The 25205-nt window shown below is 42.4% G+C and overlaps 1 pseudogene; it reads left to right on the forward strand.

The window, feature by feature from the left end:
• The first annotated feature begins 346 nt into the window (after positions 1-346).
• Positions 347-464, forward strand: LOC124560817 (annotated as a pseudogene).
• Positions 465-25205: the final 24741 nt, after the last annotated feature.

The following is a 25205-nucleotide window of genomic DNA, read 5'->3' on the forward strand; positions in this document are numbered from 1 at the left end:
CCACCCAGTACCCCTCGGGATGGTATCAGTGCACCCCAGCTGTCTGTGTCTAGAGCAAATCATGAAAGAGTGCGAATGTGGTTAAAATGTCTGCGAGTCGTGTAACTGAGGCGAGACGTGGGGACCAGCCAGGCATTTACCTAGTGGGGTGTGGAAAACTGCCTAAAAACCACATCCAGGCTGTCTGGCACACCAGCCCTCGTCGTTAATCCGCCGGGCGGATTCCATCTGGGGCCAGTGCACCTACCCGAGTCCAGGAAGCAGCGCATTAGCTCCCTTGGCTAACCTGGCGGATCAGTTACCTATTCTAAGAAAGAATTCTCATTTCTGTACCTGGTATTAAACTGGCAACGGCCTTACCACAGTGGATACACCGGTTCCCGCCAGATCACCGAGGTTAAGCGCTGTCGGGCGTGGCCGGCACTTGGATGGGTGACCATACAGGCCGCCATGCGCTGTTGCCATTTTTCGGGGTGCACTCAGCCTCGTGATGCCAATTGAGGAGCTGCTCGACCGAATAGTTGCGGCTCCGGTCAAAGAAAACCATCATGACGACCGGCAGAGCGGTGTGCTGACCACACGCCCCTCCTATCTGCATTCTCAGCTGAGGATGACAGGGCGGTCGGGTTGTCTCAGTGAGCCACATGTGGTCTGATGACGGAGTGCTGGTATTAAAGTATTCCTGAGAATATCATTTTTGCCATCAGGCACAGAGGTTTTGATTTTTTTACGTTCTCCAAGTTATATGATATTGCTTAATGAAAGGTTAGCCAATAAAGGCCACGCTTCCACAGCGGCAAGTCACACCCCACCCTACTCAAATCCTGCGCTACACGATTTTGATGCTTTAACTTGTTTATCTATAATGTCTTAAAAACAAGTTTCCATCTACAAAAGAACATAAGACGAAGAAGGTATGCAAATTGGTCCCAAACTCATATTCCAGGTATCGACGGAAAATGCAACGTTGTAGACTTTGGCGGCCAATTGATGAATACGTGATACTGCAGCGGAGTTACACTGCACAGCTGCTATGGGTAGTAGACAGGGGACATGTCAATACCGGAGTATGAATTTGTTGCGAATTTCATTTCGTGTACTCTGTTGGACAGTAACTAAGCCTCGCAGGCATGCGGGTAACCAATGAACACAGATGTCAGCACATGCAAGACTACATGTAGCTGGGCTCAAAAAGCTGGCTGCAGTAACGGGCGAACCCCTTGACATTTAAGTAGGAGTGATGCTGTAACGTTGATGCATTAATTTGTTCTGAAAGCGGTGCTGATATTCAAGACAATAAAAGCGGGTTAAAAGCTGTGAGCTATCTGGGGAAGTTAACCTTGCATTACTGAGCAACTGTTTCACCAGGTATCCAGTCTAGCTTACCAAATTCCCAACCAGACTAACATTAATTATAATCTTTTAGTACTCATCTTACGATAACCGGTGATATATATATGAGAAGACAATTTAAATAAAAAGAAATAAATCAGTTTATATTTGGACATTTGTTTTAACATTGATCATTGTTCCGTTAAAATTTCAGCATATTAAACTTGATTCATAACTAAACTGGTGCCTTATTTAGGAATGTGGAAATGTGAGTTTGTAATCTTACAGAACACATCAAATATGGAGCCAAGATTGGGAGGCTGCATACAACACTGCATTCATAAAATAACACACGAAGAACGTTGAAACATATGCAAGACGAAATTAACCACAACCAACCGATTCAATTTTCATCCAAAGAAGTTACGTTCGTAGCGCAATCAAAATGGTTCAAATGGCTCTGAGCACTATGGGACTCAACTGCTGTGGTCATAAGTCCCCTAGAACTTAGAACTACTTAAACCTAACTAACCTAAGGACAGCACACACATCCATGCCCGAGGCAGGATTCGAACCTGCGACCGTAGCGGCCATGCGGTTCCAGACTGTAGTAGCGCAATCCTGTGCGTCATGAAATTACCACACACTGGTATACTAAATTCATACTAACTCTCTGTGAAATATTACCGAAAAGAATAGCTGAGGGCTACTTTGATAGTTACACTACATGCTTCACGTGGTCAACTTGGTTTACACAAAGAGTGTAACTCCACAATAATTTTGATAATTAAAGTAAATTACATCGAAACACAAATTACAAAATAAAAACCTCGAACTGATTACTATCGTCTTACTATTAACCTGATGGGTCAAACAATTGTATAAGCACGTGGTACTGGTCTCACAAAGTACACCCCACGTGGCTTGAACATAAAGAAAAGTTGCTATATTGAAAAATATTGTCAAGACGAGAAGTTAAAATCTCATGCACATTCGCATTTAAGATTGATGATCTTAGTCAGAGTTACGGGTCATCAACACGTGGTTCCACTTTACTCACAAAGTAGTGACAAAGCAACTACTGGAAGATATTCTGAACGTCACACTCGAACTACACTGCGTTGCAATTTAAGATAACATAAGATATTTCAGATCTACACCTGAAATAAAGGTGATTAAATTTTCAGTTAGGCTGAACCTAAGAAATCCATTGCCCTATGGACTTAGCAGAGACGCGCTTAGCTGGAGATCTTACCACTTCAGACGTTCGCCGCGGACAGACTGCCGTGGGCCCCTACCGAGGGTGTTAAACAGATATAAACGGCAGTGACCAGAGAGGCAGCTTCCTATACCAACATGACAAGGGACGGACAGGACCATACTAAGAATAGAAACCTCTCTCCTTTTAGAAAGCGTCGCTACCTGTTTCGACGTTGGTCCTACTGTTCTCTAGCAGACAGGCTTGTCTGCTACCATCAAGCATGCAACTAGAAATACATTTGCTCATTCATCCTTTCACACAGAAGGGAAGGGGGATGACAGTATTTTATCATACACAGTATATAAAAGAAAGTGGATGTAGGTTCCGTATGAGACTATGTGACATGAATTACAGATAAACTGCGTTTTAAAGTGTAGTAGTGTGACAGATCGTTTTGAATATGTGTAAAAGTAACACGTTCTACTGCTCAGTCTCCTCCCAGATACTCAGAAACACCACAGTAAATTTAGAAGTGGAATGTATGCCGTAAATGACAACAATTTTAAGAAATTAACATGAAAGGAATCCAACAGAGACCTTCCAATGCCACTATTTGACGATGTTGGCAGGAGTGGACGAACCGTGCCCGAACACGTTGTCAAGGAGGAGGCGGATAACCTAGAGAGACGACAGAACATGAGACCAAGCAATCGTCAGAGAGGTACTTACAGCCACGAATTCTTCAGTATCGTCGATCCGGCCGTGCAGCTAGTGCTTCAGTGACCACAAGGACCATTAATAGGCGGCTCACACAAGGAGATGAGCTCACGGCCCCGCTTGCGCCGACCACCAGTGATCCAACAAACTCATCTGCAATGGTGCTGGGAACATTCGGCATGGAATCTCATTGAAAGGAGTAGAATCGTCTTCAGTGATGAATCCCGCTTCAACTGAATCCCGATGACCAGCAAAGACGTGTATGGACACGCCCTGGACAGAGGTGGGATACCAACTTGATTGTCCCCTGCCGTACAACCCTACAACAAAGTGTGATGGTCAGGGGGACCATTCCATTTAATTTCCGCGGCATCCTTACAACACAGCGGTACGTCGACGTTAATCTATGCCCCGTTTTGTTGTCCTTCACTTCAAGCCTTCCTGGACTTGAAATAACTCAGAATATGTGAAGATGCAAATACCACATGATGGATTGCTGTTATATGGTGACCACAGACTTGGCATGCCAACTGAGTACAATGAGCTAATTTAGTGAGTTGAATGGAAGGGTGAAAGTAGACACATGTTTCATATCATTTAGTTAGAAAATTTAGTGAACAGTCTTCTACCTTTATCTTCCAATAACAAAACGATTGAATTAGTTTGAAACCGAAACTATGCAAGTAAATTAGTTCCGCTCCATGTTCATTGACCGTAAAAGTGAACCAGTATCCTAGAAAGTTATGCTAAAGCTGTATGTCTGCGTCCGAATTTTTATTGATCCTTCATTACGGCACGTCGAGTGTAACGAGCCTTAAATATCTGTAGATGATTGATTTGAGCTACATTACGCTGAAAGCACAGACAGTTATGAACGGAACGCAATAGGTGATGAAAGAAAGGTACGTCACCGCACGGCGTCGAAACGTTAAGCAGAGCCACTTCAACGGCGGAGAGTAATGTGGAGTCATATATCCCGCTGGGTGGAGTATATTACTCTGCTGAGTGCCTCCTAAGTACTCCAGGGAATTTGTAGCGTTATTTATGACTGAAGCGAGAGGATAAAACCCTGTACTTGCGTGAAGTCCATACGCCTTTTGAGCGCTGTAATGCAGTCATCGACGTCATTTCGGAATAAAATATTTGGAATAAATTTGAGATCTGACCACGGATCTCAGTACCTGTAATCTACACTTCCCGTTAAAAACCATAGTTGTTAGTGTCGTTTACACCACTAACATTTCAACCAGCTACTTTAGCGTTAATCACAATGGGTTAGTAAGGCTGGCGGTTGTGTGTGTAAAGAAGTACAAGCACACCTCCAGCAATCTGCATTCAATGTCTGTAGAGGTATCACTTTCACTTATGGCCTGTATCAGGATTTCGTCACCGCAATAGCACTCATTAAATCAGTAGTTGCCGTTAGCTGTCTACGCTGGTGCTATTAGAACAATAACATCAGGAAGGATAGCAAATAACGAAATTTTAGTTATTCTGCGTATAGAGTATAGCAGGGCTTCCCAACCTTTTCAGCTGGCGGACCCCATCTTCTGTCGAAAATCCATGGTGGACCCCTAGTCAGTCAAAAGCACAGTAACTTTAAATTTCAGATCGAAACCCATGGAAACTGAAAGCTTCTTAATGCAAGTGCCATGTTCCCAATGTCCCCCCTCCCCCAAAGTATCAACAGTGTTTGGTTTAGAGATGAATGAAAACAACTTGAAATTAACGATCCAGTTTGAATTCCCACTGTATCCAGACACTTACTAGTGGATTTACTCCCTTTGTTCAACACACTATAGCGTGATTAAAATTACTTGGTAATTGATATTTCACACGTTGGAGGTGCCTTCCTCCAAGAGCAATCAACGTAACGTCCAAAATGTTCGCTGTTTACAAGCTGTCACTTGTGGTCTGTTCACTTCCACTGTTTGGCTACTGTTGTGTAAGGAGCATGCATATTTCGTAACAGTCGTGTGTGTGTGTGTGTGTGTGCGTGTGTGTGTGTGTGCGTGGTTTTTCGTGAAATCCGAAGAAAAATGTTCAGATGTATGTAAAGTCTATGGGACTTACCTGCTGAGGTCATCAGGGGGTAGTATTTCTTGTTATCCAAACGGATCCAAAAGTGTGAGTGTCCATCAATGTCAAAACTTGATTTCAAGGTAGTGTCTGTGGCAATTTCTGTCAACAACTCATATTCATTTGATGATAGAACGTTCGGCTTTTTGGATATAGTGAGTGGGTTGACCACCCATTCGTATTTCTGCAGCTTCTCATCTTCAGCTGTTGGAAATAATGCTCCAACAACGACATCAAGCTTCGGAGATGATCCAGGATTTGATGAAACAAGTTCTTTCCAAGAGCCAATGTTTTGTTTTGCAAAAACTCCTTGAGAAGAGGAAAACACTCGCCCTCCCCCTCCTCGACACTCTCTGCCCAAGAATAGATTTTCCTCTTGAATGCTCGAACTTTGACGATAGCAGTGACCTCTGTTTCACTTTGTCCTTGGAGTGAAATATTCATTTCGTTCATTTTGGAGAAAATATCTGACAAATAGGCAAGTATACATTGCCAATTTTCGTCATTAATAAGGTCTGCTAATTTGGTGTTATCCTCCAAAAGGAAAGCTAAGACTTCCAACCTTAATTCGTACAACCGAGAGAGTGCATTCCCACGTGAGAGCCACCTCACTTCTGTGTGGAGAAGCAGGGAACGATGAAGGTTTCCCATATCTTCACACAGTATTGTGAAAAGTCTTGACTTCAACGGCCTTGATTTTACGTAATTAATGATTTGAATGGATTCGTCTAAAACTTTCTTGAACGAAACAGACATTTGTTTCTTAGCTAAGGCTTTTGCACCATCTGTGCACACATCTATGCAATTGGACCATGAAACTTCGTTAGTCCTTAAAAAATCATCCAATAGACGGAATATTTCAGCGCCTGTTGTGCTGGCAGGTAGTGGTCTGCACAATAAGAGGTCCTCCTCAAAACATTCAGAATATTCATAACGGACAAAAGCCAATAAAATCGCTAATCCTGCAATATCAGTGGATTCATCTATCTGCAGAGAATATGAGTTGTGTTGGATGCGAGAAACAAGAGCGTCTTTCACATCATTTGACATGTCAACAATGCGTCTCTTGACAGTATTGTTTGATAATGGCACCGAAGATACAAGCTTTACTGCCTTTTCGTCTAGCATGCATGAAACAATAGCATTAATACACGGCTTTAAGAGATTTTCTGCAATAGTATGAGCTTTACCTGTTTTTGCCTCTCGATAACAAACCAAGAAAGAAGCTTTTAATGAATTTTTATTAACTGTTTTTGCACGAGTTTTCATGCAGTGCTGAGAAGCAGCTAGTTCAGCACTCTTCCACTCTTCCCTTTGAAAAAATAGATAGCCTGGAAATCCGGATGAGTACCTTCAAAGTGACGGCGCAATTTAACTGGAACCATTGAACTGTTCGGAAGGACTCGTGCACAAATTACACACTGAGCTTTACCCTCCTTTGTCTCCATAAAGCCCATTTCTAAATAGCTTTCCTTGTGCTTACGCTTCTTGGTTATTCCACTTCCACAGGATATTGCAACCAATGGAGTACTTGCAGCGTTTTCACATAATAAATCCGGCTGTGGAGCTTCTTGTGATTGTTCTTCCTTTGGTCGTCCTCCCTCCTCATTCATTTCAACTGGAAACTTCCCTTGTGAAGCCGATGGAGAAACTGCACCCTTCTTCAATGATCCTAAAAGACTTCAGCCACCGATCCATGTTAGAAGTACTAAACTGGTCAAGATCGCTTATGAAACGGGTAGTGCATTTACAAAGCAAGTTTAACATTTAATGATGCCTGGGGCCGCATACGTGCCAGCGAGCGCTGTGATTGGTCGACAAAGCTCGCTCCGCGCATGTGTAAAAGGTTTCAGCACATCCAGCGCCAAGAGCCAGCTAACAAACGACCCCCGTATTGTTGCGAAACAGTCGACCAGAGAAGCCGCATTCTCCGGCACTACTGTGTATGCGTTCTCACTTAGGAACCGCAAAGGCTGCTTGGGAATACGACCTGAAGTAAAAGTACACATGTTTTTCATACGGAAAAAAAGTAGTGATGAATTTGATTTTCACATTTTTATTCAATAATTTTACTCATTATTTTACACGATTTGGTGTAAGGTGGCCGCGCACCCCTAGATCCTAGAAAGAGCCGGCGGACCCCTAAGGGTTCCGCGGACCACACGTTGGGAAGCCCTGGAGTATAGTAAGGAACATTAGAGCTTAACGGCCCGTCGACTTCGAGGTCATTACAGGCACAGCACAAGCTCGGATTACGAAAGGATGGAAAAGGGGGTCGGCCGTGCGCTTTGCAAAAGAACAGTCCAGTGTTTGTCTAATGGAGCAATTTAGGGAAATTACGGAAAACCTACATCTGTTTGCCCTGTGTTCGAGCCGCCGTCTTGCTGAGTGCGCGTCCAATGTGCTCATCATTGCACCACCTTGCTTGGCTACAGTCTAATAGGAAAAATAAAGTATATGAGGAAGTAGTAGCTCTCTGTCCGAATAGGCCTCGACAAGCCCAATGGTACCAACCGACCGCCGTGTCATCCTCAGCCGATAGGCATCACTGGATGCTGATATGGAGGGGCATTTGGTCAGCACACCGCTCTCCTGCCTGTTGTCAGTCAAGTAGCTCCTGAATTGGCCTCACGGGGGCTGAGTGAACCCCGCATGCCAACAACGCTCGGCACACTCGGTGGGTCACACAGCCGAGTGCTAGCCAAAGCTGTCAGCGCTTTACTTCTGTGATAGGACGCGAACCGGTGTTACGTCTGCGGCAAGGGTACTGGCATAGCAGAAAGAAGACAGGAATAATTATGTAGACTGTCTTATCGATAGCTACGATGCCACGGCGTAGGTAAAAGTTCTTAGGTTGGCTCAAAGACACTGACACCGACGACAGCGCCCTCTAGCCGGCGCTTTCCTGCTCTAAGAGCGGCATTCCAGATTCAGCCCATTTGATCAAGAGCAGACGACCAAGCAACTTAGCTTCTACTTTATAGGGGGCTAGCCATGACAGACTTTGCCTTTGTTACTTCAATGATAGTTTGTCCAACAACTTCGCACCTACGCGCTCATCCGTACGCAAAGTTATGTAACCATTATGTAATCATATTTCGACCATAGTAAACTTGTAAAATCTACAAGCAGTACCGAAGTACTTCACCTTTTCCTGCTCCTACTCGCTTCCTACATTCGGCCTACCTTTCAGTTTACAGGAGCAGAACCTCGGTCCGCCTTCCAGGCGGGATACAAAGTAGATAATTTGGGAATATACAGAGCGCAAAATTCAGTGCACAGTGCTGCGACCTCTGGTAGGAACAATGACTCTAACTGTGCTGGGCATAGAGTTGGATTAAGTTTGGATGGTACATGCGGATATGTCGTTCCATGTTGCTTAGAGTTCATGAATTGTAATGGCTGGAAAACGGTGACTTTATAGTGTCTCGGTTACCTGGGATGAGTCAGTGGGCTGGAGAATCTTTCAGTGCGGAAAACAGCTGAACAATTGTCATGAAGTGCACTACGTGATTAGCGTTTCAACGAACCCGCAGAAGATATGGAGGAGAAATGTCATCTACATTGTGTATGTAGGTAAGGATTAAGCAGCGCGATTTTCATTGGCCGGCTGCAGTGGCAGAGCGGCTCTAGGTGCTTCAGTCCAGAACCGAGCTGCTGCTACGATCGCAGGTTCGAATCCTGCCTCAGGCATGGATGTGTGTGATGTCCTTAGGTTAGTTAGGTTTAAGTAATTTCTAAGTCTAGGGGACTGATGACCTCAGATGTTAAGTCCCATAGTGCTTAGAGCCATTTTGATTTTCATTGAGGAAGAAAATTTGAATGTTGTTTGTTTGTTGGTAGATAATGTAAGTATCGTACTCGTATGAAAAGGAGAAAAATCTACCAACTCATGTATTTAATGTTTACAGTATTATATTTCATAAGTAGGTACAAGTAAATTTCTATAAGATAACATAAAATGATATGAATCAGTACAAGCAGATTAGGTAATAATGGAAGGTGGAGAACCAGAAATAGCTACAAGAAGTTGAGATGTCCAGGGAAACCTACACACTTTCATCTTGGATCAAATTTAAACAGTCCACAAGTACTGTGTGGGCTGAACGCGCGATATCAGAGCATCTGGTAGCGGCAGGATCGTTCGCGCTGGACGCAGGGGACATTTCATCTCCGTGGTCGCTCAGGCACTCAGGTGTTAACATTCCACTGTGTCAAGGATGTGTCGGGAGTACAGCGATGTGCGGCAAACCGCAGCTGCCTGACTCAGCTACAGAAGACAACTCCGTGGACAGAAGATGTCACCTTCGAGTACCGCGGCCTGTAAAAGCGGACAGACGTGCCATGGCGAACTGCATCTCTTGACAGTTCGACGCTGGAAAACAGTCTAATAGCAGCCACACTATTCACTACCATGTGTGTACTGTGATCTAATTGATGTAAGGATACAGACAGCACGTTGAACCTCCTTATATGGCGGCAAAAATTTGGTGTATGTGAAGACTGATTAGTTTTTTCTTGGGATCAATTAAAGAAAACCAGACCACTTCCTCGCATTAGGATACAGAACCAAGCGCTTAATACATATTCTCTGCTCACTGCATGTCGCAGTGGACAGTGATAGGCATGGGTGCAGGCCCACCAGCCACTGGTATCTCGAAACATAACAAAAGTCGCCAGTACTGATGTGTCGCGGTACACGTCGGAAACGTCGAGAGCAGGCACGACTGTATAGAAAATGACGAGACGAATTAGGCTTATGAGTGTCGTCAGACCTTTAGTGCATACAGCACCTATTATTGGACACAATGGGAACATGGCAATGGCACGTGAAATATTAACTACCGAAGACAACAGATGTTCCAAAATAAATCCCTCCCTGCAGTGAGTTATGCGTCGTGCCAATATAGTTCAGACGGGAGGAGCATTACGCGCCAGGGACAAGGTTCCGGGCTCAAGACCCTGTCCGACCCACTGTTTTGTTCTGCCAGGAAGCTTCAAACCAGCGCACAATTCGCTCCACACATATGAAATGAGATATTTGCATCTGATTCCTTCAGCTATAAACGGAAAGTAAACGTAAAATCGGAAAGAATTAGCCAAAGAACTATTAAAACATAGAATAATTTATGAATTAAAACACAAATAACTGCGCAGTAACTGTTGTAGTACTGTAATATAAATTCTTAATAGCTGTAACTGGACAAACGAAAATTACTGATTTGAGATGGTTCGGATGGCTCTAAGCACTATGGGACTTAACATCTGAGGTCATCAGTCCCCTAGACCTAGAACTACTTAAACCTAACTAACCCAAGGACATCACACATATCCATGCCCGAGGCAGGATTCGAACCTGCGACCGTAGCAGCAGCGCGGTTCCGGACTGAAGTGTCTAGAACCGCTCGGTCACAACGGCCGGCTACTGATTTGAGGCTACAGTTGCATAGAAAAATGTTGTAATAGTGAACTGTGCGTTGCTACAGTTAACTTATTGAAATGAAGTACATTCTATTTTGTCAGTAGGTGCCACATTGCAAGATCTGCGGTTGTATGGTGAGACACATTTTTTAACAACTTTCAACAAATAAATTACACATCTTGAAACATATTATGGTTCCTAGCCATTTGAAATTTTAGAAAAATATATCTTTTCTAAGATTGGTAGACATCGAAATGAATTCAACACTATTCTCTTCAATAAAGTGCGCCGACATTACTGATGAGGTGAAAGACCACAAGAAAATTTATCCTTCAAGGAAGCCACCTAAATTTCCGCACGGCCATACGGTTTCGGACGGAAATCGCCTGGAAGCTTCCGTTCTGTAGAGCCAGATAGCGCGCTAGGCCCTAATGTGCTGCATTAAAAAATCATTTGGCGCCATTGACGGAACTCAAATCGTGCCCGCAGCGAGAGGGACGAAATTTTAATTAAAATCGACGTGCATGGCGCGCAGTCGTCGCCCCCATGTAAATGAAGCCGCCTTTAGTCTCGCTATAATTAAAGCGACTTCCTGCTGGGCAGACAATAGTCCATTGAAACAGCCTTCCTACCGGCCGGACTTCCCACTGCTCTCGTAGGCCCACAACTGGCCCCCGGCTTTAGACGGTGAAGAACCTTCTTTTTTCACCTGGCTGATGGACTGATTTTATAGAGTGCCAATGATTTTAGCTAATAACGTCTAGAGATACAGATTTCAGCTACCACTCATGATAACGTATTTCACTGGATTATAGTACTTCTTGCATAATTTAGGATGTGATAGTAGGTATGATGGAAAGCTACGTATTAAAGTTCTTCGGCTTCGTGGTACGAGGATTAAACTGATACTCATGAACAATTCATTGTTATGAACATTCAATTGAATTTTTTTAAAGAATCCATATATACCATCCTTATCTGTCAGTTTTGAATGTGGTCTCCATTTCCTTGCATACTTTTTACCCACTTACCTGTAATTTTCCTTGCGTTCCGGCTGTATGAAGTACTGACAGGCTTCTTATCTGGATGCCCTAGAGCAGTGGTTCCCAACAGGTGGTCCGTGGACCCCCAGGGGTCCGCAAGATGCTATTAGAATAAAAAATATATTAAATATATTTCGTATTATAACAGATTTTTAGTTTTGGCCGCTTCCTGCATGAGCAGAGCTTTACCGAACCGTAACTTCTGTGTGTCTTCCTAGAGCCAACTGACACTAGCACACTCTAGCGCAAAACTAGAATTAGATAGACGCAAATAGTTCTGCTGTATGCCGTTAGACTATGCGCGCTGCCTCTTTACAGCTGACAACTGACAGTCACTTGACACAGAAACTCGCATTTCAGACGACAATCGGCCATTGTTAATTTATTTCCAGTGCTTTCACAGACCGTATTGTTTGCATATTCAGTATTCTGTATTAAAACAGTACTGTTTGTAAAACGTTGTTTTTTAGGGAAGCTACAGTTCGCGTAGTTAAAAATGGACCGTTGGTTAAAGAGTGGTTCGTTAAAACGTGAAAGGACTACAGATGAAGAGGAAGATAATGCATTTGTTACACTAAACACCCAGATTTGAAGACAACGATTTTGAGCAATAACCAAAAATTTAACAGTAACAATGGTGGCTAAATTGAACAAGTTTCAAGCTCAATATTTTTTCAGTAATGAATATTCAGTGTTTTTTCTAAGTACCAAAAACAGAAAACGTATCAAAAGACTTAATTTGGCTTTTTTAGGTACTTGATACTGTGATATGACAATGTACCAATCATGCTCGATGAGGGGGTCCTAGAGAAAATTTTGTTAGGAACACCTGCCCTAGAGGGTTCTTGTAGCGTTGATTCATCTGAAAGAAGACGATGGCAGTCGGAAGGTACGAAGTTGGAACCTAGTTTTCTTACCAGAATAGTGAAATTCACTGTTACAAGGGCTATGTGAGTCGTTATCGCAGTGCAGGAAGTTGTTCTTCCCGGGAAGCTCATCTTTCAATGCACGGCAGAGCTTCGATTGTGGCTAAATATGTGAGTGATGGAGAACATAGATCATAGATGGAGGCATCCATGACGTCGAAAAACAACAGAATGAATTGAAAACAAGTAAGACGACTAGTCCAGCTGAAACCCCATTTCGGTTTTATAGAGATTATACTAGCGGCCAGTTGTTATGTTGTAAGCCCACATAGACTGATGGGATGTGATTGAACTGTCTGCAACGGATTTAAAAAGAATAGCCCTAATGAAACATGAGACTTGGGTTGACCATCGAGTAATATGCTTAATTAGTGGCAAGCAGATCGTCTAATTACTAAGTGAAACACCTTCAGAATCAGATTAATTTATTACAAATTGCAGTTAACATGAATTGAATTGTAAGATATGACTTAAGATGTCAAATACACAGACTAAATGACTGTTGAACATGAATGTTACTGCATTCTTGCAAAGGGGGACATGTCAAATTATCACCTCATAAATAAGCTGTACAAATACGAACTCGCAGTGATGGCTCAATGGTTGCGTGATTACGCCCTAAGCATGCCTACTACACGAAGAAATAAACTGAACGTGCCCTCAAACTTTCCATGAAATAACAAGATCCGAAAATACTGCTCAGTCCCTTCACTGCGTACATCAGTAACTTCTGAATCTCTTCACCCCTTTGCCTAAGTTCCCTTCTGCTTACTAAGCTCTGCATGTTCGAGAGCAGAAGCCATGATCTGCTGCTAAGTGTTGCTGGTGGAGAAGTCCGTGCTGCTGAGGAAGGAGTGTGTCCGCGATGGCTGCTAGAGGCAGATGTCTATTGAGTTCGGCGCCCGGAGAAGTAGTGCATTCTGTAACTCTCGCTTCTTCGTCTGTGCGCCGGCCGTTGTGACCGAGCGGTTCTAGGCACTTCAGTCCGGAAACGCGCTGCTGCTACGGTCGCAGGTTCGAATCCTGCCTCTGGCATGGTGTGTGATGTACTTAAGTTACTTAGGTTTAAGTAGTTTTAAGTCTAGGGGACTGATGACCTCAGATGTTAAGCCCCATAGCGCCTAGAGCCATTTGAAACATTTTTTTCTTCGTCTGTGCACCTTCCGTTGCGCCAGTCAGACGATTTTAGCAAACTCCGTCCAATGGCATGATCGCAAATAGCTCAACAATTTCCGAGTTTGCAGTGTTAACCTACGGAATGACTCAGTTCTGATAAGTTTTCCTGACGTCCGCCTCTGCTATCGAATTGCCTCTTTCGCCAATTCGCCGGCTACAGGTTTTGGACTTCCTGGAAGCCAGCGCTCGGCTCCTCCCCTCTACTTAATTATCACTATTAACCAGTAACGAATCTTGTTCTTAGTTTACGACAAACTGGTCATGCCCTTGTGTGTGTCTCAGTTCTGTAAGGTACCTCCTAATTCCTCGCTTGCAATAAAGACTTTCCATCGTGAAAACAAATTTCATTTGTAAAACAGTTACGCCTGGTAACCTCGGTGAGCCGGCCGAACTAAAGCGTTCCGCCGCTCCGTTATCTGATTTCCTGAGAAGTCTGCTCGATCACACCTATTGCGAAGTGAAATACCGCACGGTAACCACACTGAGTTTAATCGTAGCTGGTGCACAAGACGCGGCCACACGAGGAAGGGTGGCTTAGCCCTTTGGGCACACGGAAGCTCGCGGTACCTAGCCCCTAAGCCGAAAGGGTGGTGGTCGCTCTTGAGTAAAATTGTACTTGTATCCAACAGCCTCAGTTATTTTATTGCATACATTCCTTCTCAAGTTAATATGCCAACTAGTACTGCAGATGATGAAGAAATAAAACAACGAATGATAAAAGAGTTCACATAGTTGAGACAAATTGAATAGCAGGAAAATGAAAAATAGTAAGAGAACAAAGATTAAGGAAAGTGAATTAAGGATAGTATGCTACGTCAAGCATAATTTAATAATCTTGAATCTGTGGTAAAGAAATCACGAGAGTATTTTGTATATGTGAAAGAGACCTGGAAACACAGAAAGGCTTCAGACAGATTACATAATGGTAACAGAGACATTTCTATATGTCATTATAAAGCTGCAGCACATTTCAAGGAGCATATGTGGGCTCCGACTTTAATTTATTGGTCATTACTTATTAACTGCTGATTAAAATTGAACAAATCGTAGAAAAGCAGTAAATTAAGGGAATAATATTCGATGGGACTCATGTCGAGTGACCTCGTCAGCCATATAATTTGCTCGAACTGTCCAGAATGTTCTTCAAACCAATCACAAACAATTGTACCTCTTGTTGGGGAGCACGGAGTCCGTGAATCGCCGAAACTGGTCTCCAAGTAAGTGAACATAGTGAAACTTCCCCTTTGTATGTAAAGAACGACAGTGCTGGAAAAACTCTTACGTTATTTGATTTTCAACCAGCTGAGCAAAACTGAACGTACTCAGACAATTCTTTCTCTACTTCTCTACTTATTCTGATTATCACTAAACTAAACTGATACACGATGTTTTTAGCGCAACACAATATGACTTCCAATAATCCCTACAAAAGAATAGCCCTGACTAACAATAACCTATGTCCTTCATGAACCACTTACTTCAGAAAAATCTTCGTTACACGGACTACTGCAGTACAGCGAGCGCCAATACTGCCAGCTAAATAAAAGATTCTAACTACTGAAGGCACTAACTACTGATAGGCATAGTTAGCAAATGAAAGATATTGATAGAGAACAAACAATGTATTTACCTTAATAGTGTTCAAAAGTCATCATATATTTCTTTTTTCTGGCGCACACACGTCCAGATGGTCCGCTCATAGTAACCTCTCAAAACTCTGGCATCTCTCTCCCCACACCCACCACTGCTAGCGGCTCATCTCCGACTGCCCAACGCTACGTGCTGTTCACATCAAACTGCCCAACACTACAATAGCGAATATTCCAACAATGAGTCTAAGCAGCCACAGACTGCACACAGCACAGTCACCGATTTTCATACAGGGCACTACGTGGCGTTACCAGCATAAAAACCTAAACAGCCTACTTACAATAGCAATTTCAAGTCAGTGAATGGTTCAGTTGGATCAGAGGACTCAGACCATTCCACGTAAACACAACTCATACCATTATGGAGCCACCACCAATTTGCACAGTGTCTTGTTGACATCTTGTGTCCGTGGAAATTTTGGAAATTTGAGGTAAGTTACTATGGGACCAAACTGCTGAGGTCATCGGTCCCTAGACTTACACACTACTTAATCTAAGTTAAACTAACTTTCACCAAGGACAACTCGCACCCATGCCCGAAGAAGACTCGAACCTCCGACGGAGGTAGCCGCGCGAATCGTGGCAAGATGCCTGAGACCGCGCGGCTACCCTGTGCGGTTGGCTCCATGGCTTCATGGGGTCTGCACCACACTCGAATCCTACTATCAGCTCTTACCAACTGAAATCGGGAGTCATCCGACCAAATCAAGGTTTTTCCAGTTGTTTAGGATCCAACCTATAAGGTCACGAACCCAGCAGAGGCTATGCAGGCGATATGCAGTTAGCAAAGGCACTCTTCTCCTCCCATAGCCCATTAAGCACAAATTCCACCGCACTGTCCTAACATATATCTTCGTCATATGTCCTACATTGATTCCTGTTGTTATTTCACGGAACGTTGGTTGTCCGCTACACTGACAATTCTACGCAAACGCCGCTGCTCTCGGTCATTAAGTGAAAGTTGTCGGCCACTGCGCTGTCCGAGGTGAGAGGTGTTGGCCGAAATTTAATTTTCATCGCACACTATTGACACTGTGGATCTCCGAATACTAAATTCCCTAGAGATTTCCGAAGTGAAATGTCCCATGCGTCCAGTTCGAACTATCGTTCCGCGTTCAAAGTCTGTTAACTCCCACCGAGCGACCATAATCACGACGGAAATCTTTTCACGTGTATCACCCGAGTAAAAATAACAGCTCCGCCAATGCACTGCCCTTTTATACCTCGCGTACGAGATATTACGACATGTATACGCGTATATATCTCTGTCCCTTGACTTTTGCCAACTCAGTGTAAATAAGCAGCTGACACCATTCGCATACAACGCATGGCGTCTGTTCCTATGGAAAATAATTATATTTACGTGGCACATTCCCAAACCGACAGTGACACCACAGTGTGACAATAACTCGTTAGCAGAGCTTATGACGTGAGATGTAAACTTCCACGGATGAAAATGTCTCACTTATTAAAATATTCCATGCAACTATGCATTGGTTGAACTAATTTGGTGCAGAAACGCAACGCTTCGTCCTCTCCGTGGAGGACATCTACAAGGACGTTGAAGCTTCTATGAAGGTCCGATACACATCCTGTCTTTCTTCTGATTGAGGTAAAATTTCGTTTCTCCGTGTTTCCACGAAGGGGCCAGGCGTCATATGTTTCCTAAATTTGAGCGCATTTGGTCTTTGTCGCTGCTGACCACACAGGGAAGATCTAAAAAGAAAGATATTATCGTCACTGTTTACGAAATCGCCCTAAAGATTTCGAAAAAATTAAGACAGGCCAAGGATGCTCGCTGGAGAAAACAGTCATTTATAGGAAACTGTGTAATTGTGGAAATGTGTAAGTGCATATTACAGAAACATACGACGAAGAAAAGACCAAAAGGACACTGAGTAACTCTGTCAAGGGAAAACAATCGCCTGTGGAAGAACACGGTCTGCAGCCAGTAGCTCATCACATACGATTTGATAACTGAGATTCTGGCGGCCACGAGTGGATACTACAAGTTATGTAGAGAAGATACAGAGACTGCTAAACAGGAGGATTATTTCAGTTAAAAGCAGGATTCTGGTGCTGGAAAAGAAGTTTACCAGTCTTCCACTGTAGGGCAATTACAAAAGCGGACGATTGAGATCGACAACGTCCAACTGAGCTCGAGTTCTGGAAACATGTGACGTCACGCCTCTGCGCGGAAGTACGCGAAAACGAAATTTAACGTCAGTCAGCAGCAAGCCTGGGTGTGTTTCGGACCTTCACAGAAGCAACAATCGTCATGGGACCGAACCTTTCGATGTCTAAAAGAAATGAAGACCAAGGCATAATAAACTGGACTACTGGAGAGAAATTCCACATCATGCAGGACACCAGTCATACTTTTGTTATTGTCGAAACATGTTTTAGCGCTTTGTGTTTTATCTTCAGTGGAAGTTTTGTTTATTTTCTTTCACTTATGCAACTATTAGTCGTGTATGTTTGGAGCTCTATATCTACCATACATTCCACAAAAATGGCGCTAAGCACTATGGGACTTAACATCTGTGGTCATCAGTCCCCTAGAACTCAGAACTACTTAAACCTAACTAACCTAACGACATCACACACATCCATGCCCGAGGCAGGATTCGAACCTGCGACCGTAGCGGTCGCGCGGTTCCAGACTGTAGCGCTTAGAACCGCTCGGCCACAACGGCCGGCCATACATCCTACAGTTTGTCTTTTTTTCTGTTGTGGTCTTCCTTCCCTTGTTTCTTGACGTATTGAAATGGTTACCTCTTTTGCTGTCTGACATAATTTATGAGCAAAGCATAAAGTTTCTAGCTCCATTTCATATAGATATGAAGCTACTAGCATACACAGATAATAGCGTCATGTGAGAAGGAAAGTAAGCAAAAATCGAACTGAAGATAGCACGTAAAGCGCTAAAACATGCTTGGTTACTAAAACTATTCGCGGTGTCTTGCATAAGGCGGAATTTCTCTTCAGTTTTTCTTAGCAAACACGGAAAATAAGGACACCACCAACATCCAAAAGCTGATTAACCTGAGCTGGTTAATAACTGAGGGCTTACACTCACTTTCCGGGTGGCTTACACTTTTTTGTAAGTGCTCCAGAACAAACTGCAAAAGATACTGACGCCAAGACTGTATGGTGGAACGAGCGTATGTCGCAAACTGCGTGGAACCCGTAACTGGAAGGTTCCGTTTCAGTGAAACAATGTATCGCGCGCGGCGTGTGTGAGCTCAATTGGACAACCTTTAAGGGCGGCTGCTCTACGAAATGTTTCTTCCTGCCGCATGGTGTCACGTTTTGTCGCTCAGAATTTCCAGCCGCTGTCTTTCCGAGAAACCCCTAGAACCACGTCATCACTGCGTGTTGCCACTTGTTTCCAAGGCTGCCTTCCACATCGTCTATCCAATGCTGATGTGTCCGCTATTGATTCTGGTTGGGCTGCCCGCGTTAATGACCAACTAACGTCTCCACCTCTTTCTCTCCTTCACCAGATTCGTCTTTACCATAGCAATTAATTACAGAGTCGTTTTCAGGGTATTTATAACCACAACTATTCCAGCACATCCAATCTGTAAATACTACCCAAACACAAAATAATCCAATAGAGTGGTTAAAATTGAGAGAAACGGATTATTATCTTATAGAAGAATAACGAAAATTTGGAAAGACCGATGGAAAAACGATTGCTATTATTACCGCCGCTAAAAAACAGAAGAAATCCTGCCCTCTGATATAATGGTAGGGATAAGACGCCCATAAGTGGACAGTCCCAGTTTAATGGGAACAAGATCGGAGAACCGAAAATACCTCAGAACTGGACTGTAATATGACAGTTAATAAAAAAAAGTAGTACATACCTCTTAATTCTGTAAATTTTCATAATACTCGATAGCTAGAATTTACCTAAATTCGATAACACACTTTCTCCTTCACTGCAGATGCAGAAATATGAGTCACATAAACCACGCAACGGAACGCCCCCAGCAGCCTGAAAAATAAAACAAAATTTCTGTAGTATCCACAGCCATTCTGTCTCTGGGCTCCTACACAGCTATTTAAGGCCATGAAATGTATTTCTCGTTAGCAAGTTGTCTGCTAATCAGCATTTCATGAACGAGTTTCCTTTGTACGCTCTAATTTTCTTTTGCAATAGAACAATACGAAACCAATATGTCTCGCATGCGAACTTGGTGATAATCGTAATCTATAGGAGGTAACTCCTGAATGAACTCTCCTCTCCGTCAGAATGAATTTGTAATGTATTTCTGTACAAAGTTTGGTGTACCAGTTTAATGTATTTTTGTAGATAGTTTGATACACCAGTATTGCATATATCTGTGGAACAGAATGCTGATGTCTTCTGTTGTTAAATTTTTGCAGATCTACAAATTTATGGGAAAGAAAGTCAGATCTTGGGACTTTTCTCTTACATAAATGCCTCACTACGGTAGTCAACGAAAATCTTTCCACAGAAGTTTCACTGTAGTATTGACTAACAGCATGCCAAATTTTAACACTGTAATGTCAATGGCTTTTGAGGGAAAGGTAGGTAAAGTTGCCAAAATGTAAGTTATGCGAAATCCGAATCAAAGAACTGGCAGTGTTTGTTTTCGGCCTTACCTTATTTGTGTGTACTAGTGCAAAACATATACATTTTCTTATTTATCCACAAGCAGTCTTTCCTTCCCTTGACCTTTAAGCTTAATCTTATTTTCAAACTGAGTAACAATATTTTTAGCTCCTTCAATTCTCCTGTTATCGATTTCGTTCAAGATAGACTGTGTGAAAACTTCTGGATCATATCCTAACCTCCTTAGAGTTCGTAGCCTGCTAAAATTAGCACAGTTAAAAACTAAACAAGCGTTCAAAAATGGTTCAAATAGCTCTGAGGACTATGGGACTTAACATCTGAGGTCATCAGTCCCCTAGAACTTAGAACTACTTAAATCTAACTAACCTAAGGACAGCACACACGTACATGCCCGAGGCAGGATTCGAACCTGCGACCGTACCAGTCGCGCGATTCCGGACTGAAGCGCCTAGAACCGCTCGACCACCGCGGTCGGCTAAACAAGCGCATACGCTTCATCTGCATCAGCAGTTGTGGAAACAAACGTTGTCTTGGGGCATGGTTTTCCTATGATAGAGTTGTTACTTTCAGTAGGATTTTGAATTTTTCCATGTACACATTTTTGTAGAAGTTTTCGATCTTCTAAACATCAAAATATTCCCCACGCTGTGACTGCATAAAAATGCAATAAAACACAGCAGGAATAAGTAATATGAGGAAATACAGACCAAAGAAGGGGCTTGGCTCCGTGCAAGATTTTGTTATTATTATTTTTATCACACTTACGAGTGGAATTGCAACGTAATATTCAGGAACTGTAATTTGATTACCATGAATTAAATGAAGACCCAACAAAAAAATCACAATTTAGGTTGCCTTCGCGTGCGTCTCACCTTAAACAGCGTTCGGTGGATTTCTTTCTCCATTCATCTTTCAGCCATCCTTTTGCCTACTGATGCATTTATATATACTCACTCAATTACACACACACGCCCGCGCGCGCGCACACACACACACACGTATACGCACATACTTTCAATTTATCTGCGATATAGGACAAAATGTGTAAAAGAATTAAAAACAGTTCCAGTCCACCGATATTAAACACTGTTTCTGAGTGATCTACGTTGGTTGTCAGACCACTGCCAGAATTTTAAACGCTTTGAAAAAATTGCGGTTGAGCAGCTCATTGTCACACTACCAGTTTATTGAAATTTGGTTGAAAATAGCTAAATTCGAGGAGAGCCCGTCTTTTTCTTATAAGCATGGAACGAAAACGAAAGAAAGCATCATGCCCATACACGAAATTGTTCTGTAGCCCACAGAACTAACAGATCGAACGTCTTAAAGAGCTGATAAATGTACTAATAGTTCGAGGAGTTGCAACAAACGCGATCGCAAACCTAGCGATCCCTCACCAAGTAGCCAGCTGAGTGTATCTATCTGTATTTAATTCACAGAAGTGTATTGATATCCTGTTCTATCACATATGTTGACGTTTTCGGTTGTGACTTCTTTCAACGTTTGCAGTTCTACATATTTCGGATAACTTACTTTGTCGTAATTACCATATCATGAGATGGTCATAACGTGTTACCGAGCGAGGTGGTGCAATGGTTAGCACACTGGACTCGCATTCGGAAGTACGACGGTTCAAACTCGCGTCCGGCCACCCTGATTTAGGTTTCCGTGATTTCCCTAAATCGCTTCAGGTAAATGTCGGGATGGTTCCTTTGAAATGGTGCGGGCGACTTCCTTCCACATCCTTCCCTAACCTGATGGGACTGATGACCTCGTTGTTTGGTCCCCTCTCCCAAATAAACCAAACCAGAAAGTGTCGAAACCGATTAAGCGTGTATATTACTGTTCAATTATGAGTGAATAAAATACTTGTAAATTATTCGTGGGGATGACCACCGTGACTGTGTTAACTGTGTAGCGCACCTACAACCCTGTTTTACGGGCCACATACAATGCAACAAACATACGTATAGCAATCTGAAAAGGACGTAGGTGCCTGAAACCGGTCACTTGTTGAACAGAAAGAATTGTTATGATGTAAATAGCAAGAGACAGTTACTGAGAAGATCGAATGACTTAAAACTAATATTCAAACCGACAAATTGTAAACAGGAGACGTGAATTAATGTTACATGATAAAATGTTATAGAGTTTAACGAATGTATTAACTATACAGAACGGTTTACTATGTACATAGAGTAGTATGTCATTATTATAGGGGAGATGATTAAGAACAACTGCAATCTGAAGTGAGCCAAATATGCACTTAAAACCCTTCCGAATATTCTGCAAAACTTTGTTTCTTTTCGGCTTCCCGCTTCTTAGCCCACCTTCAGGTGACAACTGAATGTCGCGAACATAGATAAAATAACGTGCGACTTGCGCAGACACTATTTACACAAAAGAAACAAAAGATTAAAATATGATGACATGCAGAGAGTGTATATGCGAAAGTATTATAATTTTTGTCACGCAGAAGTATTTAAGTTAACTAAAATAGGAACAAAGATCTGTATTTGAAGGTACATATAACAACTGAATTTGCAATTTCAATCTCGCATGTATGACTAAAACTTTATTTAATAGAGTATAAAAGGGAAAATGAGTTAAATCACTTAATACTGATTTGCAGTATTTTCTGTAGTGTCCTCTTTCTGCTTTTCTTAACAGACTGTAGGACTTCACACTACATCGTATGATAGTTAAATATTTTTGCGTGGAAAAACTGTATTTATTTCCTATGTAAACACTCTACATGTCATTTTATTTTGAATCTTTAGCATCTCCTATGTAAATAACATCTGTGCTTAAGTCGCACGTCATTTTATCTGTGTTTGAGACATTCAGTTGTCACCTGAAGATGGTTCAAGAACACGAAGCCGTTTCGTGATCAAAGAAACAGGATTTTGAAGAACATTTGGAAGTGTTTCCTATTTAATATTACTATCATTCTCCGAAATACTGAGGGAAACGCAGACTCGAAAAACGCTATCAACACGTTCCTGAAATATTGCCCGTGTAAGTAAAGACGTCATTTGATGGAGAGAAAAAAGAAAACAGTTGTGAATGGTCGTTGTAATAAAGACAAGTATGATAAAAATGGGGGATGTGTTATCAAAGGGAAATATGTACAATCACGTCTATGTCAGAAACTTGTAGCTGACTTTTCAAAATAATGTTTACTGTTCTTCAGACAGAAAGTGTCGTCACGGACCACAGTAGTCGAATAACTACGTTAATTTTGTCACGATTCAACAGCTTTTCTGCGTGTAAAGCGAATTTTTGGATCAATTGTGGAGAGCAATACAAATTATCTCTGTTCTGCAGATGATTATGAGATACTTTTCGCACGATTAATATTCTGAAACAGAGGGATGACGAAGCGTTATACAGGATCATTACGAAGAGTGTGATAGATAAAAAAAAGCTCTCATCGATCATTAATTCCCCCCCCCCCCCCTCCTCTCTCTCTCTTTCTGAGTATGTGTGTGTGTGTGTGTGTGTGTGTGTGTGTGTGTGTCAGAGAGAGAGTTAGGCGACCACGGCGCTAATGAGACAAATGCATATACAGCATATTCATCTCATACCATTCAGAGCGTTTTGCTCAATTATCGTGTAATCTCTCTCGCTTTCATTTTCAACAAGACAGACCTACAAAAGTGGCCACCAGTACTATTTCGGCAACGTATATTGTCCATTACTATTACAAAATTATGACTAATAGGCATCCATTTGTTGACCTGTGAGAAAGAGGTCCGAGAAAATATGGCACTGCACGAGCTGTGAACTGTAGTGCTCTCTTTAAATGCAGAGATACCTCGAATAGAAGAACGACTGTAATGTTATCCCAAATCAAAATACCTCATATTACTTAAGTGGCTGTAGATTGACCGTGTGTTTAGCGATTAATGCGGCCTAAATCTGTGACGTAACCAGTACGCTGACAGTATTAAAATTCGACGTATTTAGTTTCAATAGGCATAAACAGAACTTAGTTACACCAGGAACTACATTCGGCTCTGAGAATGCGGTCTCCTAGCTTATTTCGCACAGACTTCACAGCTCCCAAGCACTCGGTAAATTACGGTCAGCTGGAATTTACGTGCTTGTAATTCAAGTTTCCTACTCGTGATTGCGTCTACGAATAGATACTCGAGAAAGTCCACGAGCTCGTACCCTGGACTTCGCTCTGCCCTCCACCGACCGAACTTTGCACTTAGCTCGAGCTACAGAACTTCCGGCCGCACAAAGTTCATTCTGCCTCGAGTTTCCTAACGTTGGCACACAACCTCGCCCTACCACGACCACTCTCTGCATCGCTCAGTAACGAGTAAAGCCGATTTAATTATTTTTGTCATGGCAGAAACACCAGCAACAGACTGTTTCGATCATAAGTACAATTACATATCCATATGTAGTTATACTTCTGATCGAAACAGGCTACATATCCATATGTAGTTTTACTTATGATCGAAACAAGCTTATGTCGATTGAAGTTACTTTATTTTATTGATTGTGGCGCAGCCGCTAGGCTAGATGTTTTTCATTTTTAAAAGCTTATGACTTCTGAAGGAGGCTATATTATTATAGATTAAACCATGGTCAAGATTTAGTTTAAACATAATTAGTGCAACTGTGGGTTGGTTTTCATTCGAAACAAAAGCCGATTTCCTCCTCCGTACGTAGGTCGTAGAACCGGTGTGACTCTAGTTTTAATAAAATAGCAAGAACAAATAATAGAGGTGGTCGAACGTTGGGTAACTGCATACGTGAACAAGCCCGATGTCACATTGTTATTGTGGTCTTCAGTCGGAAGATTTGCTTGATGCCACGAGCTGTGTACTATCAACCGCTCCCCTTTCTTAGTCAAGTTGTGTCACAAATTTCTTTTTTGCTCAGTCCGATTCAGTACCCCCTCATTACTTATTCGATCTCTTCATTTAATTTTCAACATATTTCTGTAGCATCACGTTACAAACGATTATTTTATCTTCTGAAGTACTTATTGCTCACCTTTCACTTCCGTACAAGGCTACATGTCCGAGAAATCCCTT

The sequence above is a fragment of the Schistocerca americana genome, chromosome 1 (assembly GCF_021461395.2).
Source record: "Schistocerca americana isolate TAMUIC-IGC-003095 chromosome 1, iqSchAmer2.1, whole genome shotgun sequence".
NCBI classification, from domain to species: Eukaryota; Metazoa; Arthropoda; class Insecta; order Orthoptera; family Acrididae; genus Schistocerca; species Schistocerca americana.